General features: G+C 44.3%; 1 long non-coding RNA gene across 1 annotated transcript; it reads right to left on the bottom strand.

The window, feature by feature from the left end:
- Positions 1-1,293: 1,293 nt before the first annotated feature.
- LOC117761474 lies at positions 1,294-10,431 on the bottom strand. Its single transcript, XR_004613835.1, has 3 exons — positions 10,421-10,431; positions 4,911-4,914; positions 1,294-1,666 (listed from the first exon to the last, which is right to left on the bottom strand). It is a non-coding gene; the product is annotated as an uncharacterized LOC117761474 (long non-coding RNA).
- Between the last annotated feature and the right edge of the window lie 2,423 nt (positions 10,432-12,854).

Genomic DNA, 12,854 nt, shown 5'->3' with positions numbered 1-12,854 from the left:
ACATGACATGAACCTTCACTTTATTACACCAATTTAAATCCACTTTTCCTCCAATAATCTGCTAATGTTCCTAATATAAGAGGTTTCCTGAAAACCCAGAGGAAGCAGGTGGATGCTTTAACTTCTCCTGCTCACTGTGATCTGTGCAGATTAACTCTTCCATCTCTGAGTTCAGTGAGAAGAAGAATATAAAAAAGCAGAGTGGTGACACATTTATTAAGGTGATGAATTGGTTCTGAACGGGACATCTTGCACTGACTCGTGGAAGAAAAGTATGATTTATGAATCCCTCCCAGTTCTCTGTCAAAAAACAATACTGAGGGGATTATCGGCATTTGAGAATCTCTGTAATACAAATTAATAATCACATCACACACTGAGCACGGTTGCTGAATAACGCTGTTTAAACAACCTATTTGAAACCACTTCACCTCACCTGAGGAGGCTTTTCTTCAGTGACTGTTACAGACAGAACAATGGTTTTTATCTGTTTCTGTGCTTATATTAATTATTATTTATCTTTTAACTACAGTGAATCTATAGCAGGAAGACTGAAAAACACACATTTTAATTCCTGTGTGTGTGTGTGTGTGTGTGTGTGTGTGTGTGTGTGTGTGTGTGTGTGTGTGTGTGAAGTGTTTGTCTGTTTGTTGTGTGTGCACTGTCTAGTGTGTGTGTGTGTGTGTGTGTGTGTGTGAAGTGTTTGTCTGTTTGTTGTGTGTGCACTGTCTAGTGTGTGTGTGTGTGTGTGTGTGTGTGTGTGTGTCTGTGTGAAGTGTTTGTCTGTTTGTTGTGTGTGCACTGTCTAGTGTGTGTGTGTGTGTGTGTGTCTGTGTGTGTGTGTCTGTCTGTGTGAAGTGTTTGTCTGTTTGTTGTGTGTGCACTGTCTAGTGTGTGTGTGTGTGTGTGTGTGTGACTGTTACAGCAGCAGCTCCCTTTGCACCTTGTGGGCTCGAAATCCGTCGCCATGGCAACCTGAGCAATATGCATGTTGTTATTTGCAGCTTCGACTTCACGATCCCACCACTTCCATTATGTATTAATTCTCACCAACACAGAGATGCAGGAGGAGGAAGAGGAGGATGAGAAGAAGGAACAGGAGGAGGAGGAGCAGGAGGAAGCGGAGCAGGAAAAGGAGGAGGAAGAGGAAGAGGAAGAACAGGAGCAGGTGCAGGAGGAAAAGTAGGAAGAGGAGGAGAAGAAGGTGGAGGAAGAGGAAGAAGAGTAGCAGGCGGAGGAGGTACAAAGATAAAAGCTGAGAATTAGGAGGGTTTTCTTTCTTTATTTAATTTAATGTATTTTTTAAATTCACATCACAATGTTTCCTCAAACACCAGGAATGTTCAGGTCACATGATCACGTGTTTAACCTTCATGAGAGAAGTCAACACGACGACAGATTCTAACCAATCAGATGCTGACGTCAGGTTTGATGTTTGTCTATAACAACAATACGATACGATGCGTATTAAAGGAGAAGCTAGCTGTAGCTGATTATCAGTCTTTTAGCTAATGTGGCTAAGGTAGCTAAAGTACTTAAAGGTTTATTTAATATTTGCAGAATTAGCTGTACAAGCTAAGTTAAGTCACAGCTGGTGACAACCCACAGAAAGTCAGGGCCCATCTACATGTTCATAGAACTGTAAACACATTAAATAAAATCCCTGCTAATAGGGTTAGGGTTAGTTTTTCCTGTCACACTTCATTAAGATCTATGAGACAAATTATAATTTGTGAATATGGGCTATACAAATAAAACGTGATGGATTGATTGAAAACCTTATAAATACGTGATTGAGAAGAAGAACAGAGGTTTTCTGTTTTCTGTTTTCTGCTATCTCTCCCTCTCTCTCTCTCTCTCTCTCTGTCTCTTTCTCTCTCTCTCTCTCTCTCTCTCTCTCTCTCTCTCTCTCTCTCTCCCTCTCTCTGTCTCTGTCTCTCTCTCTCTCTCTCTCTGTCTCTGTCTCTCTCTCTCTCTCTCTCTCTCTCTCTCTCTCTCTCTCTCTCTCTCTCTGGTTTCATTTGTCTTTACTCTCTCACACTAAATTCTCCACAATATGGAGGAGGACCACAAAGTGCTGCGCTCTCAGACATGAGACAGCCATGATCAGTCTCTACATGAAGACTCACAGGACATTTTCCTGCTGTATTCTCACATGGACTCACTCTGACCTTCACAGAGCAGTGAGTGACCTACTGGTGATGACGGAGCAGGTCAGAGGTCAGCGAGGTGCGTTCAGCGTTCAGGACCATGTGTAAACGTCTGGAGACGACCTGCCCAGGCAGGTGAAGAGGAAACTACAAGAAGCCTGAATGATGAAGGTGAAACATCAACCTCAGTGTTTGAATAGATTTATTGAAAGCATCACACATCAGCTGCAGCCACACGTTGTGAATAATGTCACGTCTGTAATCACGTGGTCTGAGTCAGTTCATCTGTCGTCCCTCAGTAATCAATCCTTCTCCTCCGAGTCGGATTCACTGCTCATCAGACACAAGAGAAAAACACACTGCTCCATGTTTTAATTAAAATATCGTTGGATCTGTGTGAAGTGAATATCCACAGAAATGGAATCCTGCCTTTCTGTTGACAGGAAATGTTGTTGCAGGTTAATTAAAGAATGTGATCGTAGTGATTTGCAGGTTCTGATGATCAGCGATGATAAACAACCGCAGGACAAATATTGACAATCAAACAATCAAGTGTTGGTATGTGAGTATGTATTTGTATGTGTACACGGGTGCATATATATATATATATATGTATTAAGGCTGTCAAAATTAACGCGTTAACGCAGGATGATTAATTTGTGGAATTAACGCGTTAATTTTAATACATGCGCAGAATCAGTTTATCAGACTCATTGAAACATCATGGAAATGACTCGTCAACAGTTTCAGTCCAACACGAGACGCTCAGTCAGGACTCAGTGTTAGAATGAGCGACACGCAGACACGATCCGACTCCATCGCCTCAGAACCAAACACACGACCGGACGTCTGTCACCTGAATCCTCCCAATAAAACATGAACTGTGAACCTGAACCAGTTCATCTGCATGAACTGAACTGGGAACTGGTTCTTTTTAAGTGTGAACTGGCTCAACACTGCTTCTGCAGATGGGCTCAGATTCAGATTTCACATTCACATTCACTTGTGTAAAGGTTTTGTTGTTTGTTTGATTTAAACAAGAAAAGAAAAAAGTTTTATTCAACCATCCTATATTTGCAAAAAATAAAAAAAGAGCAAAGGCTCAGACGCCCCGATGGTTTAGGATGAAGGTCACAGCTCCCTGTGATTAATCTGATTAAAATCATTTGACAGCCCTAATATGTATACATGGCTTACGTATAGATATCAATATATACATCTAGTGGGATAAGTGCAATATCCAACCTGTATTGAATTGAATTTGATTGTATTTGTTCAGCACTAAGTCATAATATAAATGATCTAATTTAGTTGTGAAGAAGTTCATGAAATCATTGCTCCTCAGAGGAAAAGATGGATCAGTGGAGCTGTGACTGTCAGCTGCAGAGCTGAAGAGGAACCTGGGCTTCTTCTTAGTTTCTTCTATTAATAATGAATAATAGGAGCTTCTGGCTTTCTGGTAATTTATCAGACTATTGTTGTTATGGTTGTTTTTAATGAGGCTGCTGTTCTATTAACAAAGTTATCAACTAGTGTGGGAGTGAAGCTGTGATAACTTTCCTGTATTGTACTGCCACATGGCTGTGAGGTAAGTGTAGGAGGATCAGTTCTTTAAATTTCAAAGTCAGTAAAGTCAATAATTGTAAATTCAAATGTAAATAAAAAAGGGTCGGAGAAGAAGGTTCTGTTGAAATATTATTAGGTTTTCAATGTCTCTGCCAGAACAAGATCAAGAGTGTGATTTAAACATGAGTTTGTTCACATGTTCAGTCTGTTAATGAGTTAAATGCTGTTGTCGTTAGCAACATCTACATGAATGTTGAAATCACAGACTATCATGATTCAGAGTGAGGGCAGGCGGACGATGGAACTGGATGAACTGGTTTCTGTGATCTCAGACTTTACCTTCAGGTGGAGGGTTGATAGATAAGTCCGATTTAAAGATTGATCTCCACCTCTTCTTGTGCTTCCTGTGTGTTTGAATGTCATGTCTACACACAAGCCCCTTGTTTTGATATGTGTTTGTAATGTTTAAAGGAACAGTTCACCCAAAAATGATAACTCGCTCATTATCTACTCACCCCATGCCGATGGGCGTTGCAGCAAAATCCAATACAACTGAAGATATTAGGGGCTTATGTTCAAAGGTAAAAAAACAACAGCTAAAAACATAACCTGCCTCCATATCTGCTCCTGTGGTGTCATCAAGTGTCCACGAGCCCCGACTTTCATATTCGACTCTAAACAAGGTCCTTAAGCCTGAATGTCTGCAGATATCATCCGACGAGGTGCATTCAGGGACCGTCAGAAATCCACCGTCCGCATTCTTAGCCACTTCTGGACTTTTAGACGTGAAATTCATTTGGAAAAAATAAACTATGAATGAGTTCTCAGGATTTAAATGATCACACCGAAGCTCCAGTGACGTTAAAGCTCTTATAGAGTTGCTGTGATTTGTGATTCTTTCTGACGGGTCAATAAAGTAAATGATCTACTGCAGGCAACAGGTTGAGAGGACAGAGCTCATCAGAACGTTCTCAGTGTTTGTTTTGGCTTGGTTTAGGTATGAAAACTGCTCAGCTAAAATGCTAACGTTAAGGAATTTTAAAATCTTAGCACCTGTTGGTGGCGCCAGATGAAAAGATCTTCATCTTTATTTAACACGACCTCACATACACTTATTTATACTTCAATAGAAAGTATACAGACATGTTTCAGCCGGGGTTCTCACATACAGAACCTCCAGAACGTTTCAGGAACCTGTCTTTAGTTCATGTGTGAAACTGTGTGTGTCCACAGTGAAGCAGCAGATTGCTCTTGTGTTCAAATATAACACAACAATAGAGTGATAACACATTAAAGGGCTCCAGCACTGCATCATGGGTAATAAACCAATGTTACTGACAACTGTCCAAACTGTATCTGTGTGAACGACTCAGAGAAACAAGCAGATCAGCTGCTGGGGAGACACAACACTCACAACACAGACACACACACATCACAAAGACCCACAGACACAATACACCGACACGCACACAACACACACATACAAACACACAACACACAGACACAGACATATCACACACACATTAGACAGTGCACACAGGCACACAACCAACAAACAAACAAACAAACAAACAAACAAACAAACAAACAAACACACACACACATACACACACACACACACTAGACAGTGCACACACAACAAACAGACAAACACTTCACACAGACACACACACACACACACACACACACACCACACTAGACAGTGCACACACAACAAACAGACAAACACTTCACACAGACACACGCACACACACACACACACACACACATACACACACACACCACACTAGACAGTGCACACACAACAAACAGACAAACACTTCACACAGACACACGCACACACACACACACACATCACAAACAGACATATCACACAGACACACACACACACACATTAGACAGACAGACAGACACACACACATCACAAACATCACACAGACACATATAGACACACACACACATCAGACAGACAGACAGACACATTAGACAGCACACTCACACACACAGACACACACACAGTGATAGCCGATGAGGACTCTCCCCTGGGTGCTATCTTATCTCGTGTGTTACCCAGCTCACAGATAGGGGGCAGCTCACAGCCGAGCAGCTGCTCTGGGACCAGATAAGCAGGAAAGCAGAGGATCCGTGTAACGCAGCCTCAGGCTCAGTCTGCACGACACCAGGTGAACTGTGGGAATCAGACCACCGCTGCACAGAGATCTGCTCTAAGCTCAGTGGTTTAGGATTCATCACGCGCATGTGATCATACATGTTTGTACAGTTCTGAGAGATTTAACACGTGTAATAAAGGTTTTTCACTGCTGTGAGAGAAACTGACAACAGATCAGTTCTCATATAACAACGGTGCTAACAGACGGACACCGCTGGGAAATGAATGATGGTAAAAAATAACCACTGACACGATCAAGACATCAAGGTTGTACGTGATGAGGTGGTCGTCTCTTCTTATCGGGTAGAAAGTAACGGACCAGTACAGGAAGAGAAATGGTTCACAGCTGCAGCCTGGACACATCCTGAGAACCAATCACCATCGATAACAAACGATGGACATCTTTAACCAGACGTTAGTCTTCAACTAAGTTAGCGCACCACTGGAGCCTCAGTGATTTACAGGGAAGTGCACGGCCACACGACATCAACATCTATGAGGGGCCACTCCGGGTTCAGCACCTTGCCCAAGGACACTGTGGCCTGCAGATGGGGAAAACTGGGAATCAAACCACTGACCTTCTGGTTAGAGCACTACTGCTATACACCACATGCGCCCCTTCCACTTCTGTCATCACTCCCACTTCCTGTTGCCCTTTCCTCCCTTCCTTCCTTCCTTTTCTCACACCTTCCATCAATCCACTTATCCTCCCTCTCTCCCTCCATCCACATCTCTGCTCTAACCTGTTGTCTTTCTTTCTTTCATCACCTTCCTTCGCCTCCTTTCTTCTTTTGATCAGTGACTGGGTATAAAATGTTTTGACATTTATCATCATGTCACCTTTTGCAGTCAATGGAAAAACATCATCTTTAAACATCAGTTTCTCATCATGAAACTTTGTGAAAATAAATGTAGTGAAGTTACATCACGAGCGAGTCAGTCTCATTGAGGTCATGACCTCAGAGTCTAAGGTTGTGAGTTCTAATCCCAGGTTAAAATGCCGGCTCCGATCAGTCGCTGCTATAGTTTAGTTTTAGTTTTGTCTTCTCCAGATCTAATTACAGGACCTGACAGTGAGTTCAGTCCTGATTCTGTGTTGTTCTTTAAACTTCTCTTCTCTCCCTCCCTCTCTTCTCTCCCTCCCTCTCTCCCTCCCTCTCTCCCTCCCTCTCTTCTCTCCCTCCCTCCTTCTCTCCCTCCCTCTCTCTCTCTCCCTCCCTCTCTCCCTCCCTCTCTTCTCTCCCTCCCTCTCTCCCTCCCTCTCTTCTCTCCCTCCTTCTCTTCTCTCCCTCTCTCCCTCCCTCTCTTCTCTCCCTCCCTCTCTCCCTCCCTCTCTTCTCTCCCTCCCTCCTTCTCTCCCTCCCTCTCTTCTCTCCCTCCCTCTCTCCCTCCCTCTCTTCTCTCCCTCCCTCCTTCTCTCCCTCCCGCTCTTCTCTCCCTCCCTCTCTTCTCTCCCTCCCCCTCCCTCTCTCCCTCCCTCTCTTCTCTCCCTCCCTCCCTCTCTTCTCTCCCTCCCTCCCTCCCTCCCTCTCTTCTCTCCCTCCCTCCCTCTCTCTCTCCCTCCCTCTCTTCTCTCCCTCCCTCCCTCTCTCCCTCTCTTCTCTCCCTCCCTCCCTCTCTCCCTCTCTCTCTTCTCTCCCTCTCTCTCTTCTCTCCCTCCCTCTCTTCTCTCCCTCCCTCCCTCTCTCCCTCTCTTCTCTCCCTCCCTCCCTCTCTTCTCTCCCTCCCTCCCTCCCTCTCTTCTCTCCCTCCCTCCCTCTCTCTCTCCCTCCCTCCCTCTCTCCCTCCCTCCCTCTCTTCTCTCCCTCCCTCTCTTCTCTCCCTCCCTCCCTCTCTCCCTCTCTTCTCTCCCTCCCTCCCTCTCTCCCTCTCTCTCTTCTCTCCCTCTCTCTCTTCTCTCCCTCCCTCTCTCCCTCCCTCTCTCCCTCCCTCTCTTCTCTCCCTCCCTCCCTCTCTTCTCTCCCTCCCTCCCTCTCTCTCTCCCTCCCTCCCTCTCTCCCTCCCTCCCTCTCTTCTCTCCCTCCCTCCCTCTCTCCCTCTCTTCTCTCCCTCCCTCTGAGGAAACCTCCTTGTTTTCACTGGCAGACTCATGCTTCATGTTCCCTTGATTTCTCTTTAACAATCGTTCCCTTGTTTTCTTTAATGCAGCATCAATAATGAGCTCCACCGCTCAGGCAAGACAATCGCTCCCCTTATTCTCAGAGGTAAACAATTCTTTCAGGATTATGGACCAGACGACAAGTCACGTCCCACTGGTTCACTTGTAAAGGACTATTTAAATAATGATAAAAAACTAAATCCCTGCCACAGTTGACAAACACACAGAGGTAATTAGACACCGCTAAGCAGGTTACTGAAGATGTAGACACCGAGACATTAAATACAACTCTGCTGTGTCAGAGAGGCTGTTCTCTCACACACACACACACACACACACACACACACACACACACACACACACACACACACACACACACACACACACGTGTCGGCATCTTGAAGCTATAGAGGCTAATAAGTAAGCAAGCTAGCAGTGGGGGAAACACAGGAAATGCAAAGAAATAACGTTTATGACCTCCATCATTTCTGAAAATGTTCACAAACACAACTTTCACAATTGTAAGCTTTTGAGAAAGTTCACATGTCATGAAAACCGTCAGCCATGTTTATCTGTGGTGTGTCTGTAAGCCCCTTTTAGCCTAAATGTCTCGGATATTCTCCTCGGAGCCGAGTTCACGTTCGCACGCAGACACACATCCTGTGCACCCAAGGGCATGTGCAGGGTGCACGGTAGCATCGCTAGTTCCGGTAGCATCGTGACTTCCAGTTTCGAACATTGAGTCTAAACACTTTGTGTAAATGACGTCATTCCCAGTTGAATATGAAAGTGGGGCTTGTGGTCACTTGATGACGTCACAGCTTTATTACGTCTGAAGAATCAGTCACTAGTTACTCCAGCTGTGTTGGATTCTGCTGCAGCGCTGTTTCCCCCTGAAGCCCCCCCCCCCTCCATCAGAGTGCTGAGGAGATGATGAGGGAAGTTTCTCTCTAACCCTAACCCTCTCACTTAACAATGATGACTTTGAGCTCCGCTTCAGGCCGAGGGACGAATCGTACATGTCATTCAGTCGCCATGTGACAGACATTGCTTCTTACCGTAAATAATTAGTGGAGCAAAATTTGTCGAGTTATATTTGCAGTTTATCAATAAGGATGATTTTAGTCCAGGATCGTCATATAGTAAAAAACATCAACATTTTTAGACGTTGCCCTATAGAGCCCAGCCGATATGGAATTTGGAGGCTGATACTAATATTGAAAAATTCCAAATAGCAATATACATGAAAATAGGAAATGATGTCATTATCAAACTCTCAAGACAAAGAAAGGTAATTAAGGTTGGATATTTTACAGCTACACCATAAATCTTTTTAATAAATGTCACAGCAATCTGCTCATTGGATTCAGATGTAAATCGAACCCTGGCCGTCACAACAGACGAAACATCAGCAGGTCAGTGAAAACACTAGGGACAGAAAATTAGCATCAGGATCTGGTCAGTAATTTATCTGCTGCTAACGTTCAAAAGGAGTTCAGAGTCTGTTAATGCTGAAAATCTGCAGATCAAATCCAATGTGAAGAGGCAGAGGAGAAATGATTTTACATGCAGCAGCTGAAGATACAACATGTTGATTAAATATTGTACGAGTCCGACACTGAAATGTTTCACTACACATTTTCCATGAGCTTCTCGATTTATGATTCAAAATAATGAAGCAGGTCAATTGTTGATGAGATACATACAAAAGTTGAACAGCTCAAACTGAGGCTTTGTTCTTCTGAAGTTACGGAAACAGTCCAGAGTGGAGGAGTATCTTTCCTCAGTCAGGATCTGTGGTTGAGTACAGGACTTCAAATGAAACTCGTGAGCTCGTGGTTCATTGTGCGAAACGTGAAGACGTCATGAGAACATGGCTGCTAACATGGAGGCTAACAGTTTAGCTAGCAGTCAGGTAACGTAATGCGAGAAGTAGAAAAACATAATGAAAGACGCTGTTGTCTAGATGTTGTGATGTCATAGCTGTTCAACATCAGGTATGAATTTTCTGTAGACACATGAACAATTGCACAGGGAACAAAAACATCTACACAAACAGAAAGCAGCCGTGTGCATTCACTCTCAACATGAAATATGACGTGAGCATGTACAAGGGAACAAGATGATCAGCAAATCCAGGAACACACACACACACACACACGCACACGCACACACACACACACACACACACACACACACACACACACACACAGAGGGACATTATATCCACGTCTGTTGTTTGATACAATCAGGTTAATGATATTAATCCTGTGTTTGATTCAATAACTCAAATAGCCACATGACCCTGAGTGGAGGCTGTATCTTTACTGTGAGAGCATTAATCCTGCTGAGCTCCTCCGTCAGATTTAATTATCATGAAAATGAATTCTCCTACATCTGACATGCAGATTGTAAGTTCAGCAGAGAAACGGAGACAAGCTGTTCTCACAGCATCACATCCACCGAGGCTGAAAGTAAATACAAGTCCAACTGAGACACACGTCTGTCAACAACTATTGTTTTTATTTAGTTTTGATCTTTCAGATTTTCATTTAAATCATCTCTGCGTGTGGTGAAGTTTTCTCAGCAGTCGCTGTTCAATGCCTTCATGTTCTGAAAGTGAACACATTCAAAGTGAGAGCAGGATATGGTGACACGAGGACAGAGAACATGGAATACACCTTCCTGTTTGAAATGTCCCCGATAGAGAGATGTCAACTCAGAATGATACAGACTGTTTCTGTCTTATTAGCATCAATAAAGCAACAAACTCCTTCTTCTTTGACGAGTCAGACGGGTCCTGGGGGCTGAGTCGGGAGCAGGCAGGTCGGGGCTTGACCATCAGAACAAACAGTGTGACGCCCTAACACACATATTCATGAGCTCTGGTTTTCCTTCACAGACGTTTGAATTTGACAACATTTCTAAACTGCAGTGTATGAGCAGCTTCAGTAACTAGAGCATTCAACCTTCATCATAATAGAATGGTGTTTTCGAGACAGTAGAAGTTTGAGAGGAGAAACATGGAGATGACATGGCCTTCACATGATTAATGTTTTAAACCTCTATCAACTTCCATGTTGTCAAATCGAACCGTGTTGATCTCTACTGACGTCAGTCTGTTGCCTCCACAAAGTTTGGTTCTGTTTGCAGTTACACTCACAGGATTTTGTTTCAGTATCATCATCATGATTATTATGAATATTTACCCGTGTGTGCATGTCAGTGAATTCTTTGCCTCCAGTTTCTCTCAGCTCTGCTCTCTCATCGCTCTCTCTCTCTATGCCTCTCTCTCTCTCTCTCTCTCCCTCCCCCCCCCCTCTCTCTCTCTCTCTCTCTCTCTGCCTCTCTCTCTCTCTCCCTCTCTCCCTCTCTCTCTCTCTCTCTCCCCCCCCCCCCCCCCCCCCCTCTCTCTCTCTCTCTCTCTCTCTCTCTCTCTCTCTCTCTCTCTCTCTCTCTCTCTCTCTCTCTCTCTCTCTCTCTCTCTCTCTCTCTCTCTCTCCCTCTCTCTGCCTCTCTCTCTCTCTCTCTCTATGCCTCGCTGGATTCTCTTGTTAAGACGTATGAAATTAATTTCAGGCCTCAATAAATTGCGATGACTTCTCCAACTGGGATCGTGTGTCTGTGCAGAGTAAGAGAGATGTGTAACGAGGTGCCAGCTACATCGTTGCTCTTACCCCCCAGGCAGGGCAGGACCGAGGACGACGAGGCAGGACCGAGGACGACGAGGCAGGACCGAGGACGACGAGGCAGGACCGAGGACGACGAGGCAGGACCGAGGACGACGAGGCAGGACCGAGGAATATGTGAATATGGGCTATACAGATCAAATTTGATTGATTGATTCGTGAAATGAGAAGCGGAAACCTCATTCAGGATGAGAATCTGTAAAGAAAAAGTTAAAATGCTAAAGGTCAGTTAGTCTTTAAGAACCATCACAGAACCGACTGGTGAAGTAGAACAAGATGCAGAAAACACTATGAAGAACACTGAATGAGATTTACTGTTTTTCTGGAAAGTTCTAAACTAGGGTGGGCTGATCTCAACAATGGCTGACATCACGACGTTGAGCGAGAGGAAGAGAGCGAGTGGGGTCAGACTCCTAACCACTTGTTTTGCTTTCCATGATCTACGTGATTAACCAAGTCGTTTAATAACACTCTCCTGCTCCTGAAGTTTGGTTTATTCTCTTCAAACTGGTACAAAATAACCAGAAAGAAGAGAAAATTACACAAGAAAGAAGCGATAAGATGTTGTCAGAGAGTAAGAAGAAGAAAAGGAGACAAAGGGAGAAACTGGTGCAATTCCTGAGAAACGTGTTTGTAATGGATGGAGGCAGGCGAGGGGTTGACAGTCACCTGAGGGAGAGATAAAGGTTACCAGGACTGAAGGTAAAGTGATGCTATATGTCAGGTCCTGGACTCGTAATCGAAGAGACTACTTGGCTTCGTACTCGAGGGAGCAGTCTTATCGGAGAGCAGGAGGAGAGAGAGGAGGCCGACGGAGCGAGGAGGCAGGATGGAGGGACGATGCTTCACCCGTATTACCTTCTCCTGTCACCAGTGTCAGCTGCAACATCTTCTTACCGTGAAACGACGTGAGGTAAAACGTATCAGAGAACAGATGGAAAGATGGGGGGAATACAGAGAGATAAGAATCTCATTAATCCAAGAGAGAGAGAGCAAAAGAAAGAATTTGAAATGTAATTTGACCCCCTTTTCCAAAAACCCACTAACATCTGGCTTCTGTCTGCAATGTGAATGGATATAATCATCGGCCACTCCCGCGTCACATGACTCTACAGTAGACGCAGGTTTTTAATCTGAGGGACACATGACATTGAGGTGAACACACTCTGCCACATGTCCAC

This window comes from Hippoglossus hippoglossus, chromosome 5 (assembly GCF_009819705.1).
Source record: "Hippoglossus hippoglossus isolate fHipHip1 chromosome 5, fHipHip1.pri, whole genome shotgun sequence".
Taxonomy (NCBI): domain Eukaryota; kingdom Metazoa; phylum Chordata; class Actinopteri; order Pleuronectiformes; family Pleuronectidae; genus Hippoglossus; species Hippoglossus hippoglossus.
The sequence above is the reverse complement of the archived record's forward strand: the minus strand, read 5'-3'. Positions and strand labels throughout refer to the sequence as shown.